The sequence below is a fragment of the Ornithorhynchus anatinus genome, chromosome 6, assembly GCF_004115215.2.
Source record: "Ornithorhynchus anatinus isolate Pmale09 chromosome 6, mOrnAna1.pri.v4, whole genome shotgun sequence".
Taxonomy (NCBI): domain Eukaryota; kingdom Metazoa; phylum Chordata; class Mammalia; order Monotremata; family Ornithorhynchidae; genus Ornithorhynchus; species Ornithorhynchus anatinus.
Window position 1 is genome coordinate 35,837,032 of NC_041733.1, and position 19,331 is coordinate 35,856,362.

At 46.3% G+C, this 19,331-nt stretch overlaps 2 long non-coding RNA genes across 6 annotated transcripts in view; one reads left to right on the forward strand and one right to left on the reverse strand.

The window, feature by feature from the left end:
* The window catches only part of LOC114812936, a 115,032-nt gene extending 107,123 nt beyond the window's left edge, over positions 1-7,909 (forward strand). For both annotated transcript variants that reach the window (XR_003760543.2, XR_003760545.2), the window contains 2 exons: positions 3,683-3,789; positions 7,359-7,909. This is a non-coding gene — a long non-coding RNA (uncharacterized LOC114812936). The remainder of the gene's footprint in view (positions 1-3,682; positions 3,790-7,358) is intronic.
* The window catches only part of LOC114812937, a 138,615-nt gene continuing 123,706 nt past the window's right edge, over positions 4,423-19,331 (reverse strand). For all 4 annotated transcript variants that reach the window (XR_003760547.2, XR_003760546.2, XR_003760548.2 and 1 more), the window contains 2 exons: positions 7,297-7,404; positions 4,423-4,693 (listed from right to left, as the gene is read on the reverse strand). This is a non-coding gene — a long non-coding RNA (uncharacterized LOC114812937). The remainder of the gene's footprint in view (positions 4,694-7,296; positions 7,405-19,331) is intronic.

Consider the following 19,331-nt stretch of genomic DNA (forward strand, 5'->3'; position numbering starts at 1 on the left):
TTTGTCCACAGAATAGGTCAGTGGATTGTGATGGTTACTAACAGCTATGGGCATTCTGAACAATCTGTAGCCTTGGAAAGCCCTGCTGCTAAAGGTGAATGCACACTTTAGAGAGGAGCTAAATTGATTTATCCCCACGTAAAGCGCGGGTACGATGTCGGGTTGCTTTCTGTCTGGATTAGGGCAGAACGCAAACTCAGGCAAAACTTAGGGAAGAATCGTGGCCTAATGGAACGAATACGGCCCTGGGAAGTCAGAGGATCTGTGGGACCTCGAGCAAGTCACTCACTTCCCTATGCTGCAGTTCTCTCATCTGCAAAATGGGGATGACGACTTTGAGCCCCACGGAGGACCTGATTATCTTGTGTCTACCCCTGCGGTCAGTACATTCAATCATTCAGTAGTATTGAGCGCTTACTATGTGCAGAGCACTGTACTAAGCGCTGGGAATGTACAGTTGAGTGTTTGGCCCATAGCTAGGGCTTAATAAATGCCACTCCTGTTGTGGTTATGTTGAGGAAATGCATCAGATTAAGCTACCCCTGGACACACCGGAACAGTGGTCTCATGGGAAACGTTTCTCCATCAGGAGAGAGATTCCTAGGGGAAACATTTCGTGACCCTAGAAGCCATTTAAATTCCCTCCCCTCCTTTAGAAACATTTCTTCGGGTACTTCCATCTCTGAACGTTTTCTAGCTGACTGTGGAAACTAGGAAGTTCGTCTTGGAAAAGATGTTGGAAGCGGTAGTTAAATCTTGACCTAAAAGCCTGATTTTCCTGTACTAAATGTTCATTTGGGAGGGAGTTCAATGATTTTTTTCCCCCCTTACTGTGGCTAATTATACTCTTTCACTGATCAGGTCCATGAGAACTGATCTCTCTGTGGAAAGTTAAACCACACCAAAGAAATACCACTGATTGATTCTTGGATTTCATTTTCAAAATAATTCCTGAGATTGGCCAGGAAGAATGATTCTTTGAATAAGTTGGCTGACAAGTTCTTATTGTGCATGCTGAGCCTTTTTTTTTTTAACTGGAGGTAGAGGAGGAATATTCTGAAAAGTTTTTACTCACTTTTGCAGCCAGTTCTGCTCCAAAATATTAGTTGTGTTTTTGGAGACTCTAAAATAATCGAAAACTGCTGTTATAGCATTCACGCCATGGCTGCCACACTCGCGACAGAGTTTCATTCTCCGCAGTCATTGCTCTCGTATCGTTCCGTTGTCTTCATCCACACGAAGCCGTGTTTTGGTACGTGAGCGAGCGGGCAATAGGTGGATATATTTTTTTAAATTTTACTGTACTGTATATCGGTTTGTCAACAAAATCTCTCAGGCAATTTTTAAAAGAACTTTAACGTGGCTCCGATTTAGAGATGTCAGCCTTCCGGAGGACGTTGCCAGGTCAACGGACTGTTCCAAAGGTAAAAATCTGAAACCTTTTATTAATCTGTTGCCACAATAAGCCAACATCTCTAAAGCTCCTCAATTGAAAACAGTGGCAGGCAAGTTGGGGCACCCCAGCTACCGGGCTTAAAGGATATTGTATCCGGGTTGAAAAATAAGCATATACGAATATCCAAACGTAAAAATTGTATTTTTAAATGTCATCCGTGCCCCGAAAAACAGAAAAGAAACCAAGTTTGGGAATAGTGGTCATAGAAATGTAGAGACCACTCCTCTCCGGTCAAGACAATGGATCCCGGCTCCACCACTTATCAGCCTTGTGACCTGGGGTGAGTCACTTAACTTCTCGGTGCCTCAGTTACCTCATCTATACAATGGGGATTAGGACTGTGAGCCCCACGTGGGATAACCTGATTACCGTGTACCTACCCAGTGCTTAGAACAGTCCTTCGAACATAGTAAGTGCTTAAATACAATTACTATCATCATCATTATCTCGAGAAGTGAGTGATGGGAGGTTCCTGCACCACCACCACCACCATTAGGCCCTTGAATTGAAATAGGCAGGGTGGTATTCTGACTAGCTCCTGTCCCCATCGTTTGTGAAATAGGCAGGGTGGCATTCTGACTAGCTCCTGTCCACATCGTTTGTGATTTCTTTATCGTTCCAGGGGCCTGAGAGGGAGGGGGCAGTATGCTGTCGATATCCAACAAGGCTCCGAATGCCAGAATAATAGGTTTAAGGTGACTCATTTTAAAAGAAGGCATCAAATAAATGCCTTCGTTCCTAGATTAGAATAACTAGCACCAACCCCAAGAGTTGATGCTTTGTTCCTCGTAGCTCCACGTGCGTGCGTGAAGATACACGCTTATAATTCAAACTCCCGAGACTTAGAAGAGTCTTCGTATCGCATGCAGTTTGCTGTACTTGTCTGAAGGCCAAGCTAGGTTCAGGTGGTCTTTTGGGATTCCTTCGGCACTACGGCATAATACTCCCGTAAAAGGGAACTACCCAGTCACTGATTTGGAGTTTATATGGTTGAGGATTTTCCTGGCTCCCTGTCATGTAACGAGCAAGCTCGTCAACTAGCCATGGTGGGAGTCCGAGTGACTGGGAGAGGTTAACTTAGGGGAGGCTGGAGACTCTAAGTTGGTTGAGGGCAGGAAGCGTGTCTGCTAATTCTATTGTATTGTGCTTGACCGAACGGTTCCTACGGTGCTCCGCATATAGTAAATGAGCTCAATAAACACCACTGATTGATTGACGTGGCAGCAGGAGAACCGGAGAGAGGCCCAGCCGGGGGAAGCCCCGCTTCACCGACCTCCACTCAAATCCACAACACCCCCTTGGCTCTTCTGCTAAAATGTGGCCAATCTGACCCTCCCCTGCCCTTGTGCTGCTCTGCCTGAGGATGCAAGATGAATAGTCAGAAGCCCCTGATGCCTGTGGTGCGGATGTTTTGATAAGTAATCAGCGTTTTTCCTTTGTTCTTTCATGACAGGTGCACTAAGTGATATATGCAAATGGAAGCGAGTTCCTATTATCGAGGGAAGCATAGTGTTGATTAGTAAATTACTTATTTATAAAGTGAGAAGGCATTCTGTGGATTTAATAGCCCGGACCTCGGGAACGGGAGGGACCTCTCCAACCCTGATAGAACATTTGCCTCTTCCCTGGCTTCCCCAGCCCCTTCAGGAGAGTAGTCTGGTTGGTGGGCCTCCCCAAACACCACACAGTGTTTTCACAAGCACAACTCTTGGGATCTATTGTAAAGGGACAGAGGACACGTGGTAAGCAATCTTGTGCCACTTGCTAGCGAAAGCAGGCTTGACAGGTTGGGTAAAGCCTGGCACACACACTCACACTTCCCCTCCCCTCCCCCAGTATTTCATTTTTACTGAACTGGAGGCTCACCGGTCGGTGGACTTCCCCCGCCTCCGGTGTAGCAAACCTCCACTGGCAGACACTTGGATCGGGTTGGGTTTTTTTTTTTTTTTTTTTTTAATGGTTTTTGTTTAGTGCTTCCTATGCAGCAAGCACTGTCTGAGTGCTGGCCTCAGGTACAAGTTAATCAGGTCGGAGGCAGACCGGTTTGGAACCAAAGCCCATCCTTGTCAGTCTCTCCCGCCACTGGCTTCCGCTGCCCCAGGAACACAGTCAAGCCACACAACCTGCCTACTGAACTGCTCCTGAATTTGGAAAATGCATTAAAAACCGAGGACCGATGTTGACTTGGATAGAGAGAATAAGTGTTTCTGGTGTTTCTCTTTGCAGGAGAGCACTGGGGAAAAAGAGAACACCAGTTTCTTCTGGAGAATGAAGTTCTGAGGGAGAACAGCATCAACATTTGCACTGCAGTGTGCTGGAGACATTCAGACATGGTAAGGGTCTTCTGAAATCGCCTATGGCTTGTGATCATCCCCCTCCTCCACATGTCCTTACGGTCCTCTTGATCTAGCTTGGGATTCTCATCAAAGGTAAGGCCTTAGAATCCATTAGAAGAAATAAAACACTACCACCACCACAAACAACTAAAACAAAACTAATAATAATCATTCATTCATTCAATAGTATTTATTGAACGCTATGTGCAGAGCACTGTGTTGAGCGCTTGGAATGTACAATTTGGCAACAGATAGAGAGACAGTCCCTGCCCATTGACGGGCTCACACACACTAATTGGGGGGAGATGGACAAAAACAAGACAACTTAATCACGATAAATAGAATAATAATTATTACAGTGTTTGTTAAGCGCTGAAGTAACCTCATGTCCAGCACCGTTGTGAGCCCTGGGGTAGGTACAAGTTAATCAGCCTCATTATGCCGAGCCTCCCACTAAATGCCCGCAGGAAGGCATGTAGACGTTGGCCCCGGTTTGTCCATCGGCTCATAATGTAAACAGGGATACACATATGCGCCAAGCAGTGTTCTAAGCGCCAAGGTAGATCAGGGTAATCAGGTTGTCCCACTTGGGTCTCATACTTTTAATCCCCATTTTCCAGATGAGTTCCCGGGCCAGACAAGTGACTGGCCCAGGGTCAGACAAGTGGTGGAGTCGGGATTAGATCGCAGGTCCTCTGATTCCCAAGCTCTGGCTCTGCCACGAAGCCAACTGCCTTGATGGATCAGTGCGGCGGCCCCTTTTCCAGGTGAGGTCTGCTCGGTGCATGACTGACTGTCCCGGCCTGGGCCCAGAGTCCCCGGGCCTTCCTCCCTCTCCTCTCGTATATCTCCCAGGCCCACTTCTTCCTTTTCTTCCACGTAGGTTCTCCTTTTTAATACGCTGAGATGAAGGCCATTATGCAGTTAGTCGGTATCTTAACGTATGAAGATTAAAAACCTATTCCTCTCCACGATCTCTATACCCCACTGCAGAGAAATTAGTTTTCCTCTCGGATCGTTTGTCCCAGTCTGTGAATTTGAGTAAATCGTCAGTAGAACTTTTGTAAAGCCTCTGATTCTCTCTGAAGCAGTCTTCTAATAGAAAATGAGTATCAGAGGCGGCCCGCCCTGGAGGTACATAGCATTCGTACGGTACAGAAGACTAAGTCATTTCGTCAAGTTATTTCTAAGATTCTTTTTTTAACATGGCATCACCCACAATTTCTCCTTTTAAAAAAAATGAATCGAGTTCTTACATTTATAGCCGGTCCACTGATTTTTTTTTCTGAAACTTTAGTTCCATTTGGCACCTAACAGCCAACAAATCTCAAGGATGCAGAAGTGCGATTAGAATCGATTCTTTTGAAAACAGGCTCATCGTTGTTTAAAGTATACTAGATTTATCTTTTTTCAATGACATTTGTTATGTGCTTCCTATGTGCCAGGCACTGTACTAAGCATTGGGATAGACCGAAGATCATCAGGGTGGACATAGTCCATGTCTCAGGAGAGAGTCACCTCTGTACAACTGAGATACCGAGAAGTGAAGTGACTTGACCAAGGTCACACAGGCAGATGGTGGCACCAGCATTAGAAGCTGGCTCCCTTGGCTCCCGGGCCCAGGTTTTTTTTTTTTTTACATGAGGCCTTGCTGGTCTATTGATAGAAGAATTAAAAAAAAGGGCTGGGAGACCTGATGCCCCCCCAAAAAAAAGGCAATTCAGCCCCTGACAGGATTGGAGCTGGGCTTTCCAGGCCTAATGAAGACCTTTTATGCCTCGAAGTGGCATTTTTAAGCTACACAGACAAATACCCGTCACCGGAAATGAGACGCAGCTCCCAAGCTCGGAGGCCCTGCTGCTCCGTGCAGTTTACCGGAGCTCTGGCACTCAGAAACAAATGGATCATTTTTATTAGCATCCGCCCTGGGAAGTTTGGTTATCACGATCCCTTTGCTCTTCTTAAGTGGCGGCTAAATGTCCTCATTTTGCAGTCCGGCTCACCGGTCGAGGCCTCGTCTAGAGGTTCTTAGTCTTGGTAAAGGGAGTGGCTGGCTTCATCGTCCTGAGCTACCATTTCTGCTTGCCTGGTGAGAAACAGCCTCCCCATTCTCTTCCACTTCAAATCGATTGAGAGTTACATTCCCGTAGGTCCCTTTTTTAATGATTACATCATCCTCTGCACCACCCCAAAGATTTTAGCAGAAACTCCCGCTTTCTCTCGTGATTCAGAAGAAATTAGTTTAGACAAAGGTGAACTGACCCCAAATCTACACCTCAAACATTTTTTCTCTGTGATTGGGATTAGAAAAAGAACAACATGGAAGCTGAGAGCCAGAGGAAGGACCTGGGTTTGAATCTTTGCTCTGCCACTGGTCTTGTGTGTGATCTCCGGCAAGTCATTTGACTTTTGTGGGCCTCGCTTTCCTCATCTGTAAAACGGAGATGAAATTCTACTCTCTCCTTCTTAGAATGTGAGCTCCCTGTGGGACTAGACACAACCTGATTAACTTATATCATACCCCAAAGCTTAGAACGGTGCTTGACACACAGTAAGTGCATAATAAGCACTACGATTCATTTTTATTATTATTGATATTCAGCACTCCAAATTTCTCCAAGCAAATTAAAAAACAATAAAAAAAATCTCTCCCTCAGCCCACAGCCAACTGTGCATTTTAAAAATAATTTCGATTTCCATTGTTACTTTGAGTGTGGTTGCGTAACCTGGCTTAAACAGCTTCTAATGTGGAATAGACTACCCCACCAGTATCCGCTCCTGGAGAAGGTAAAAGTGGAGCTGCTGTTGGAGTTACTCAGTGGAGTCGATCAGCCTCTTGCTGTGTCTGCAGCACCGTACTAAACATTTGAAGTCTAGGGAGGCTTTTTTTTGTTTAGCCATGAGGAAAATCACCTATGAGAAATCAATTCTGGAAAAAGGCAGTAGGTTTTCCAGAGTGAATGAAATAGCACCTTTGTTTTTAAATCAGTACCAGCTTCCCTACGCAGAACAAAATCCTTCCCTGACCCATTTCATGGCAACCCAAAAATCTTACCAAATTACCTCTTGGGACCTGATCCCGTCTCTGATAATACCTGACTCAGCTCCTCAGTATCAGCATCGAAAAATGCAGTTAAAAGGGAAGTTTAAGAGGTCTTTACTACCTGGGAGTTGATTCTTTTTCAAGAGATCTTTGAAAGGTCTGTTAAAAGTGCATGGGTTACCTGTACCTAAGGAAAGCTTATGTTTTGGAGGCATTGTTAAAAAGGAGCTCGGTACCTTATCTACGGTAACTTGATTGCTACCGGAAGGCTCAGGGGAAGAGAGGAAATGGCTGTTTGTAATGTACGTGTGTAGCTCGACTTACATCTTATTTCAGCTGTCTGAAGCAATCACTGGTGTAGTATACTCGCAGCATTTGGGGGAATGGTTTTCAAAGCCAAAGTATGTATGAAATTTGGAAGTCATATACACTGGTAGTGTCCAAAGGCTTAGGATTCCTACCCGAAAGTTGGGAGGTGATAGCTTCATTTCCCGTTAAAACGGTTTCACTCTGCTTCCCGTAGTCTGGACTCGTCCACGTGTAGATGCCCGTACTCGTCGTCACACGGTCTGGAAAACAGACAAAATCAACTCAGCTGGGAAAATCTGATAAGCGAAGGCCGTGAGAAGATCTCCCACATCCGAGCCTCGGTATATCGTCTCTCGTCCGGCTGCGCTCTTCCAAGTCGGAGACTTGTGATCGACCGCTACTGAACGCTGTGAAGCTTTGCCGGCGCAAAAATCCACTGGCTCTTCCGTCAAGCCTCTAACACTTCCTTCCTCATTTAAGTCATCTGCAAAGGAAGTGAAACATTCCTGGGTGAAGAAGAATGAACAACCACAGAGCATCAACTCAAGGCATTGGTTTCTAGCCTGTGTAATGGGGATTCCATGCATGCTCTTCTCCCCACTAGACTGCAAGCCCCATGTGGGACAGGGACTCGATTAGACCTGATTAACTTATATCTACCCCAGCACAGAGATGCCAATTAAGTTTCCTTTACTACGGTGTGCACCATAAAATGTTCCCTTGCCCATTGCTTTTTCCCCAGCGTGAATAAATTTCTGAATTTAATGAATGTGTGAATTTATTCGATCCTATCTTGGTCACAGTTGCCCACATGCTTGGTGGAGTGTTCAGAAAAATTCCACAAAAATTCTATTGATCAGCAGGTACATGATCCTGTCACACAGCATGACACTGCAAGAAGACAAAACACCACCTCCTGCTGGAAACAAGGAGAATTGTAGAGACAGGGCCAGAGAGCCAGAATGTGCAAATTGCAGTCGGGGGTGAAAGAAAAAAACTCCTCCTCCTCCTCCTCCTCCCCCCCCTCCTCCCCCCCCTCCTCCCTCCCCCTCCCCCCCCTCCTCCTCCCCCCCTCCCCCCCCCTCCCCCCCTCCTCGCCCCCTCCTCCCCCCCTCCCCCTCCTCCCCTCCTCCCCTCCTCCCCCCTCCTCCCCCTCCCCCCTCCTCCCCCTCCCCTCCTCCTCCTCCTCCCCCTCCTCCTGCCTCCCTCCTCCCCCTCCTCCTCCTCCTCCTCCTCCTCCTCCTCCTCCTCCTCCTCCTCCTCCTCCTCCTCCTCCTCCTCCTCCTCCTCCTCCTCCTCTCCTCCTCCTCCTCCTCCTCCTCCCTCCTCCTCCTCCCTCCTCCTCCTCCTCCTCCCTCCTCCTCCTCCTCTCCTCCTCCTCCTCCTCCTCTCCCTCCTCCTCCTCCTCCTCCTCCTCCTCCTCCCTCCTCCTCCTCCTCCTCCTCCTCCTCCTCCAAAATAAAACAGCATTAGAAATAGTCTCCTTTCAGGAGGCTTTTCTGAATCATCAACCCTGCCTTCTTTTCATTTGATTTTGACCATTCACACATTGCCATGGTGATTCCACAAAGAAGCTGAAAGGAAAAACAATATTAATAACCCTGGCATCTTAGAGAGGAGTGAGGGTGGGAAGTGGGTGGAATTTCACCAAGGTAATTTTGGGATTCATTTCCTTTCATTCTGGCGGAGACTGATGCCGTTTGACTTTTCTGTTAGAAAATCTGTGGGCTTCGGGAACCGAAGGATGTAGATGCACAGCAGATGTCTGCCCCAGAATATTTTGGTATGGAACGTTCGGAAATGTCACCGTTTTGGACATTCCTATCTCCTGTGCTCCTGCTTGTCGGCCAGAGTGACCGTGATTTCCGACACCTTTTCAGTACCCTCATGGTGAATTTCCTCCAACGGTATCAAGCTTAAGTCAATTTCCGGGCAGACCAAAGGACGTGACACTGCAGAGCAGCGAGTCCCAGCCACTGTTGCCGTGATAAATACAGCAACAGTCTCAACGATCCTATAGATATTAAAATGTAAAATCGGAGAGCTGTCAGAGCCCCCAAAACACCAGAACTCCAAGCTGGTGAACGGCTACGTCATCCAAAAGTATCCAGGAAGAGAGTCTTCACAATCGGGCATTTTCTTTTGCTTTAAGACTCTAAGTTCCTTGTGGGCGGGGAGCATGTCCGCTGGCTCTGCTCTCCCCCAAGAACTCAGGACGGGGCTCTGGACACAGTAAACATTTAATAAATTCCATTTGATAGACTGACTGAGCCGAGCTCCCTGGGTAGGGTTAGGACCCCTGAGTGAAATGAGGCCAGCTGCAGCCTAACTAACATTAACATATCTATTCCTTAATTTCAGAGAGTGGAGAGAGCTGAACACACAGAGAAGGCATTTGGATCAGGAGGTGAAGGTTGACGGGGAAGAGAAAATACTTAGTGTGGCAACGTGGATGAAGAATCTAGAATAATGAAAATGATAACTTTGGTATTTAAGTGGCTTTTTTATATTTAAGTGCTTATTATGTCAGTCATATTTACTGAATGCTTACTTGTGCAGAGAACTGTACTAACACTTGGGAGAGTACAATATAACAGTATAACGGACACCTTCCCTGCCCATAACAAACTTACAGCCTAGTAAATTATCAGTACAGTATCAATAAATTACAAATTTGTATGTAAATGCTGAATGGCTGGGCAGGGGATAAATACAGGGAGCAAGTCAGTGCAAAGCAGAAGGGAGTGGAAGATAAGGAAAAAAGGGCTTGGTCGGGAAGGCCTCTAGGAGGAGAAGTGTTTTCAATAGGTGGAGATGTAATTGTCAGACATGAAGAGTGAGGGCATTCCAGGCCAGAGGCAGGGCATGGGAGAGAACTCGGCAGTGAGATCGAGGTACAGTAAGTAGGTTGGAGAAGTGTGCAGGCTGGATTGTAGTAGGAAAACAGCGAGTAAAGGTAGGAGGGGGCAAAGCGATTGAGTGCTTTAAAGCCCATGCTGTTCTAAGCACTGGAGTAGATACAGATTAATTAGGTCCCCATCCCACAGGGGGCTCACAGTCAAAGTAGGAGGGAAGGTGGTTATCGAAACCCCATTTTACAGTTGAGGAAACCGAGGCACAGGGAAGTCAAGTGACATACCCAAGGAGACACAGCAACTGGCAGAGCTGGGAATAATCAATCAGTCAATGGCGATATTAACTGAGTGCTTATTATGTGCAGAGCACCGTACTACGGGCTTTGGAGAGTACAATACAAGCGAATTGGCAGACACATTCCCTGCCCATAATGGGCTTAAAGGAAAAAAAATTTGGCCTCATGCATTAGAAGCATGGCTCTGCCAAGGAGCCCCATCCCCCAGAATGGACAACACAGGTGCAGGCTCTATCCACTAAGCCATTCCCCTATCTATATCAGAAGCCCTTTGGGAGAATTCCTCGAAGATGCAAAATGGTCACGACGCTTCAGCTACTTAAATCTTTGTTCTTCTATTATGGGATATTAAATAGAAGCTTAGGCTTCAAGCCCACTTTATTAGTCTCCCCGAAATGAACCTAAAGAAAGAGGTCGTTTTAGCAGGGGAGGCTTCAAATGCAGGTGTTGGGATGAATCAAGAATTTCAACAAAGACTCTGCAAAACAGTGCAGTGAGAAGAGTGCAGGGTGTGTGTGTGCATGCTTTAGAGCTCCACTGGTTGAAGATGACGGTAATTTTGTTTCATGATGTTAAAAAAGCATTTAAAGGACTAGAAATTATGCAAGGTTGAAAATACCTACCAAGAAAAGCCTGGGTACATGTCTTTGAAACGTTCAGAAGATCTGAACCGAGATTTGTTTTGAACAAAACAGGCAAACTACTCGTGAGCTTTCTCCCTAGCCTCTAGACTTACAGCAAACTATTTCTAACCCACCTCAGCTTTGCTCTGTGTGCGCCTCTTGTCAGATACTTGGATAATTTATGCTTCTCTGGATACAATTCTTCAAATATGTGAGGTAACTTCTGGATTTATATCCAGATGCTGCAAAACTCAAAATTCATCGTGGTGGGTTTTATGGCCTGTTAGCCTCAGTAAGTCGCTTCTGCTTCTCAAAAGTGAAAATGTGACTCAGCTACAATGTTCACAATTTATCAAACGGAATTCGAATGGGGTGATTACACTCATAAGAAGTAGCTCGACATCCACATTGGATTCGGGATTGGTTATAAACCGTTCACAATGCACCATTGCTTTCCTTCAGAAGTCCTCGGGCTTACTTCACGATGGCATTTGTTAAGCGCTTACTATGTGCAAAGCACTGTTCTAAGCACTGGAAAGGATACAAGGGGATCAGGTTGTCCCACATGTAGCTCACAGTCTCATTTTACAGATGAGGTGACTTAGGCACAGAGAAGTTAAGTGACTTGCCCAAAGTCACACAGCCGGGATTTGAACCCATGACCTCTGACTCCCAAGCACACTGCTCTTTCTAAATGTGTATACGACAGAGGGTTCTGATTAGGCAACTTCATAAAACGTAGAGGTCATGTTTATGATGAGACCCAGGCAAGGGATAGAGGAGGCTACAAATATACTTAACAGTGGCACCTAACAAAACTCAGGGTTGACATAAGTCTTTTCTTTTTTTAATTCAAAATGCAGCACGGCAGAATCGCCGTACCAGATCAGCGAGATAGAAGCAATAAATGCACATTTAAAAACTAATTTAACTTCGGGAGACCTGCAGGCCTGCTCAATAATGAACTCTTGTCATAGTTTGATCAGCTATTACTACTCCGCAGCAGCAGATGTGAGCGGCCAATGGCCATTATGATGAGAAACCTATTAAAGCGCCAAGCCGGGCAACAGTACACTGTACCAATCACAGGTTCTCTCCACTGTTCCTCTCCGGATTAACTCCGCTATCACTGTAAAAATAAGCATACGCTAATTTCCCCTATCAGCTGCTTCTGAGTATTTCTTTACGGCGGTTTGGCCTTTCGATGCATTTCCGCTCCAGGCTCCCTTGAATGTACTTGACTTGGACCAGATCTACACTTGGAAATGAACTGTTTTTGTTAGCTGTAATTATCCGATGATTTCCTAACAGAGAGGAGGCTCTTTACTAAAATGACTCGGATTCTCGAGCGGGTCTCGCGAACAGGGTTGGACGAAGGGAGCAGCGGGGGGTGAAAGACAGTCATTAAAATAAATTACAGATAGGGGAAATAACAGGGTGCAACACTCGGCCCACAGTAACCTCACAATGAACACCACTAACGGATAGGTACACATCACGCTCTTGGCCGAGGGTGAGGTGGATGTCAGGTGCTCAGAAGGCACAGAAGGAAGTTCACAGGCGAGGCAGAAAGGAGGGCGGACGGGGGAGATGAGGGTTTAGTCAGGGAAGGCCTCCTGGAGGAGTGCAATTAGGATTTCCTCAAAGTGTACTTAATGTAATATGGAAACCAGAAGATAACCGTATGAGGTACCAGAATGTGAGCAAAACTGCAAATCAGCACAATAATAAAGGTGGTAGTTGTTAAGTGGTATGAGCCAAGCACTGTGCTAAGCACTGCGGTTGCAAGATAATCAGGTCCCACACGGAGCTCACAGTCAAAGTAGGAGGAAGAGCAGGTATTGAATCCCACGGTGAAACTGGGGCAAAGAGAAGTTAGGTGGGTGACTTGCTCCATCCTACTCCATTCTAATCCTCCTTGACCTCTCTGCTGCCTTTGACACTGTCGACCATCCCCTCCTCCTCCACACCTTATCTCAACTTGGCTTCACGGACTCCGTCCTCTCCCGGTTCTCCTCTCATCTCTCTGGCCGGTCATTCTCGGTCTCCTTCGCAGGCGCCTCCTCCCCCTCCCATCCTTTAACTGTTGGAGTTCCTCAAGGGTCAGTTGTTGGCTCTCGTCTGTTCTCCATTTGCACTCACTCCCTCGGTGAACTCATCCGCTGTCAGGGCTTTGACTACCATCTCTACGCAGATGACACGCAGATCTACATCTCTGCCCCTGTCCTCTCCCCCTCCCTTCAGGCTCGCGTCATCCTCCCGCCTCCGGGACGTCTCCACCTGGATGTTGGCCCGCCACCTAAAACTCAACATGACCGAGACTGAGCTCCTCATCTTCCCTCCCGAGCCCGGTTCTCTCCCAGACTTGGAGTTGTATTTACAGATGGTATAAAATCCAAACTTTTAGAATCAGGGATGGGAGAGAAGGGGTGTGAATAATTTAGCAGCAATGTTAACTGTTGAGCATTTAACTGTTAAATGTTTCACTGTCGAGTTCTTCTGGCCTGTGTCCGGCAATATCACTGTTCTCAATGATCTCCTCAACAGCGTCACGGGTTGGAAAGGAGTTCTAAAAAGTCGAATTGATTCAGAATAACTTACAAAGGACAACGGGACCAGAGACTTTATGTATCAGGAACATCATCCATTAAAAATGCTTCAGCAAGAAACTCCAACGGGGACCAAATTATGCATGAGTCTGAGAGGGAGGCATAAAGGATGAAGCCGCAGTATGCACGTGGCAAGGATATACAATATTTTCTGCTTTACAGATGTCAAAAGTCATCGCCAATGGCACATATGTTTTGAAAATAACTATGTGCTTCTGAATGTGGCTGGGAGAGGTGCCTGAATAATATCTACACACCCACAAGCAAAACTCACTCTTTTGGCCCCTGATTGGAGCCACCGTATTTTGGGTGCTGAGTGCCTTGTGCTAAGATATAGAGAAGCCTGAGAAAGGCTGGTAAACTCCCCAGGGACATCTTTTTTTTTTTTTGGCATATTTTCTCTTTCACTAGGTTATCTTTCATTCTAACCCCCTTCCTCCCATCCCACTCTCCCTCCGCACCCCCTGCCCCCCACCAAAAGAAATTGTTTCCTCTTAAAAATGGAACAATTTCATATGCACGGCAGGGAAGATAGGCAGTGAGAATGCTAGCACCTACACACTACATTCTAAAGTGCTTTAAACAACAGTTCTAAATGCTACAGAGAGCGAGTGTCTGTTCTCCAAATGTCTAAATTCTCTTTTCCAGTGAGCTAATTTTTGGAAAAGAGAAAATAGAACTTGAGAATCTGGTGGGTCTTTTAGAAATTTAGCTGGTTTTGTTACTTGGCAACCTAGAAGGAGCCTCTAAACTCCCTAGAAAAATCTCATTCTGTTCTGGTGGTCTGCTGGTTTTTCCCCCCCTTTTGATTTTAGAAACCTCACAACCATAACTGATTTACTGAAACAGAAATGTTTGGAAGCGATGCTCTTCAAGCTTGGTTCCCGGAGCAGATATTTGTACTGCTGACACTGCCGCATCATTTCTGAGTTTCTTTCCGAAACAAAAACCATAGTGGGGAAGAGAGACTTGCCTTCCTACTACTTCGGAGCTGACCAAGAAGGTCACCGATCAATCCGTGGGTGAGGAAAGAGGCGTCTCGAATCTACGTCTCTACCAAACTGAACGTTGGAGACAGAAAAGCCGCTGAGCTACCTCCTCGTCTCCCACAAATCACCGGGGTCCACTTCTTTTTTCGCTTTCCAAATCCCAGGACCACTGACGGCCTTGTCGGCATAGGGTCCGCGTTTTTAAAATAGGATCTGTTTAGCACTTCATATGTGCCAGAAACTGTGCTAAGCGCTAACTGTGCTAAGCTGATCAGGTTGCGTACAGCCCATTACCCTCATCAAACAGAAGTATTTACTGAGCACTTACTGTACGCCGAGCACTGTACTGAGCACTAGGGAGAGTAAAATATAACAACTGGTAGATATGTTCCCTGCCCACAGTGGGCTTACAGTTGAAGGGTTCGCTGTCTTGATTCCCAATTTACAGGTGAGGTACACGAGGACCAGAGAAGTTAAGTCACACAGCAGACAAGTGGCAGGGCTGGGATTAGCAAGGTTCTCTGACTCCCAGGCCCATGCTCCACTTGAGGGAGGACTGGTTATTGGCCCCGTTGTGTTCGACCTGGTGCTCTTTCGAGTCTAGAAACTTAGCCTTCAGGGTCTAGGACGGGGTAAGCAAAATAAGGCCTCCTTAGTGATTTTATCCACTTCATGGGCTAGCGAGCTCATGGACCTGGCAACCTACCCCCACCTCTCTGCCCAGAAAAATAACAGCATATGCACTCCTTTCATTGGGCACGGACATCTCTGAAGTAGGTATATAAGCCCGTCTTTCTAGAGCATTGTTTTTCACCAGACCTCACACCACCAGGACGAACGGCCACCCGCTGAAACCTGAAGGGGATAGTTCGAAAACGAAAAAAGCACGGTTCACCCCGCCAAGGGTGCGCTCGTGGACTCGGTTACCACAGGAAGTTCTGGGGGCCAAGTGGATCGTCAGATTTAAGACAGGTTTGGCTACACTGACAACCACAATGGGCTATTAGAGGGAAAGTTAGGGATGCAGAGGGGAAAATATGGGGTGTTGCAGAGATAAAAGTTAAGACGGCTGTCGGCCAGTGGGGCTGCCCGTGTCTCTGCCAGGCATCCTGCTGCCGCACAGGGAAGGTATACCAATATGAGTGGGTCATTGGCGTGACCTGGGAATGTCATCTGGCATTGCCCTTTCTGAAGTGTCCGGGATTCAAAATGTTTTCTTTTTTTAACCATCGAGTTAAAATAGTGAGTTATGATTTAAAGCCTGACGTACCAGAACATAAAGCGAGAAAACCATAGAAAGTAAGGACTTCTTTTTTTTAACCTTCAGACTTTTCGCCACTGGTCCAAGTTGGGTAAACCCGCGCCAACTGAGCAATGCCATCTGGGCTGCTGGTGTGACTTTTAGCAGATGCTGACTTCACTGACTCTAAGAGCAGCTGGTCCTTAGCCCTATTGAGCTGATTGGGAGGCTGCACCTTTGATTTCTTTGTGACATTTGCCAACTATTTGGGGTCAAATTAGGGCTCTTCCATCCAGGGCTTAAAAACAGAGGGTCGGTCAGGCGCAGGGCATTCCAGGACATTCATACTTTAGCTGTGTCAGGAGTCAGAGTTTCCTCACACTCAAGCACAGGTGTTTAAACTGTGTGTTGACTTTTCAACTTTTTCAGCTAATGAGCAATCAGCATAGCTTTAACAAGCTGTCTGGGGTTACCTATGAAGCCACAGACTTTGGCTTTTGTTAGGAATGCTGAAAATAACACCTTTCAAATAAAAGATTTAATTTAGCTTTCACGTTAGACAGCTTTGGAGGAGGAGTCAGTTAGAGGTTATAAGAGTACCAGGTGGAGGGGAGAAGCCTTTTAAGTAAAGGCTTCGCCTCCAGTTCGGCAGGCTATACCTAATGAATTGTTCTGATGAGAGTCTCACCTAATTACCGAAGGAAGAGTGCTATAAACAGGTGACGGAAGAAGAGGGCAACTGGATATTTCTCCTGGGATCCATAGAGAGAGACCTCAGAAAATAAGAGGAAACTGAGGCGGAACAAATCCCTCCAAAATCCCCTAAGGGATCAACCCCAATGCGGGGCAGTCAGGCCACCCGCACCCACTAAGGCAGGAGAGGCTAGTGGCAAGGGGGCCTGGGAATCAGGGGACCAAGGTTCTGACCCTGACTCTGCCACTCTTCTGCTGTGGGACCTTGGGCAAGCCACTCAACTTTTCTGTGTCTCAACTTTCTCACCTGTAAAATGGGGATCAAATACCTGTTCTCCCTCCCCCTGAGACTGTGAGCCCCATGTGTCCATTCGGATTATCTTGTAATAATAATAATAATAATAATGGTGGAATTTGTTAAGTGCTTACTATGTGCCGAGCACTGTTCTATGCACTGGGGTGGATACAAGGTAATCAGGTTGTCCCACGTAGGGCTCACAGTCTTCATCCCCATTTTACAGATGAGGCACAGAAGTGAAATGACTTGCCCAAAGTCACACAGCTGACAGGTGGTGGAGCCGGGATTAGAGCCCATGACCTCTGACTCCTAAAGCCGGATTCTTTGCTCTGGGCATTAGAGAGTCATTTGGGTGTTTCTCTTACACAATTCCCTTCCTAAGACTAAGCAACACCAGAAATTCCATTACCTTTCCTGTAGGCCAGCCCTGCCCTGTGATTCGAAGTTATATTCCAAATGGAACATGGAGGTTGGGAAATAAACCTCCCAGTTCCAGTGAATGCCGGTCAAACATCTTGGAATATGGATGGTAAACCAGTATTTCCAATAAGCAGAGAATCAATCAATCAATGGTATTTATTGAGTGCTCACTATACGAAGCACTTGGGAAAGTACAGTACAAAAGATTTGGCAGACATAATCACATATCTGCCCTACTCTCAGCCACACATCATTATTAATTTATAGCTGTACTTTACTTTAATGTCTGTCTCCCCTTCTGGACTGTAATATTCTTGAGTGAAAGGAATGTGTCTACCAACTCAAACTGCAATCTCCCAGGCACGTAATAATAACAATAATAATAATAATGACAACCGTGGCATTTGTTAAGCGCTTACTATGTACCAGGCATTGTACTGAGCGCTGGGATAGATGCAAAACAATTGGGTCAGGCACAGTCCCTGTCCCCCACAGGGCTCATAGTATTAATCCCCATTATGGATGATGTAACTGAGGCACAGAGAACTGAAGTGACTTGTCCAGGGTCACGTAACAGACAAGTGGTGGAGCTGGGATTGGAACCTAGGTTCTCTGACTCCCAGGCCCGTGCACTTTCCACTAGGCCATGCAGTGCTCTGCACACTGAAAAAACTCAATAAATATGATTGATTGATGCCCTAGCTTCCCTAGCCTTTCTTCTGGATGTCTAAAATGCTGAGGTTCATACATCATTCAAGTTGCCACCGGTTACTCGTTCTTAATTTCGGTGGCTGTTCTTGCTGTAGGCAGGAGCCTGGCGTAAAGAATGCCGCACTTCTCCTCACTAGTCCTTTATACTGTCAGAAGGCATTTCCCTGACTTATATTCAATACGTGATTCATGAACACCCGAATGGGTTTGTGTTTCTGCTGATAAGCACCACTGCCTGCCAAAAGTTGCTGGGCTTTTATTCACAACTTCCAAGGATGCATCCGATCGGGTGTTTATATGGCATCTAACCACAGAGGGGCCATTTCTTTGTGGTTTTTTTTTTTCTGCTTAGCTTTACTGGCTCCCTTTTCTTTGCCCAGCAAACCATAGGTCACCCATCTGCACTGACTTCCAGTTTCCTTTTGAGAAGAGGATGGTGCTCTCTCCCCCATTAGGTATTGACTTTCTCCCAAAACCGTGTGCCCTCAGCACATTTTACCACCTTGCTGCATACTCCATCCTTCAGGTCACTGAAGTGCAGAGCACACCAAATCAATCTTTATGTTGACTTTTATGATCTTGATGCTATCCAAAATACCTCAGGTTCCCTCTGCAGGTTTCCGCTGAGCGGAAAAGGAGGACGAGCAAAAATGATCTGACCTAAGGTCCGATCTGTCCTTTTGGCAAAAACGAACAGTTTGATTTTACATCTCTGACACTCCCCTCGTACCCGCCAGTAGGTTGTCGATAAATCATTCACATCCTGGCCTCAAAGACTTTCTTTAGGGGAACCGATAAGGTTAATCCCTTTTCCTCACGCTCCAAATTGGACAGGGGTCACATTTTAAAATCCAACAAGAGACTCATCTCTGGTTTTACCGGCAGGATTGGGGACCAAATAGTGTAATGAATAATAATAATGACGATTTTTTTCACACGCTTACTAAGCGTCGAGCACTGTTCTAAACACTGGTTTAAGTACAAGTTAAAAATCTTTTCCAGCCCCTGGGAATTCCCCGTATCACTCTCCCTCCACTGGTGCCCACCCCTGTCTTTCCCGTTATGCACTCTGTAAACGCTCAATAAATAGGATTGAAGGAATGAATGAATTTTGCTGCAATAGTCCTGGTGCGTTGCCCGGATTACACACTGCCCTCCCTGCTGTTACCCCAGCTATATGATCTCACTGACAGGCCACCACAGAATTTGTTGGAGGTGGAGAAAGGATTAGGAAAGGTCAGAGCTGTACACGGGAAATGAGCAAGTTCTGGTCTTCATCCTTATAAACAATTCCATCCATCACTGCTGCTGGTGGCTCTTAGATACATGTGGGGCAGGGACTGTGTCCAAGCTAATTATCTTGTATCTACTGCAGCAGTTAGTACAGCGCCTGGCACATATTAAACGCTTAAATACCACCAAGAAAGTGCTTACAAGGTACAGATCCAGTGCA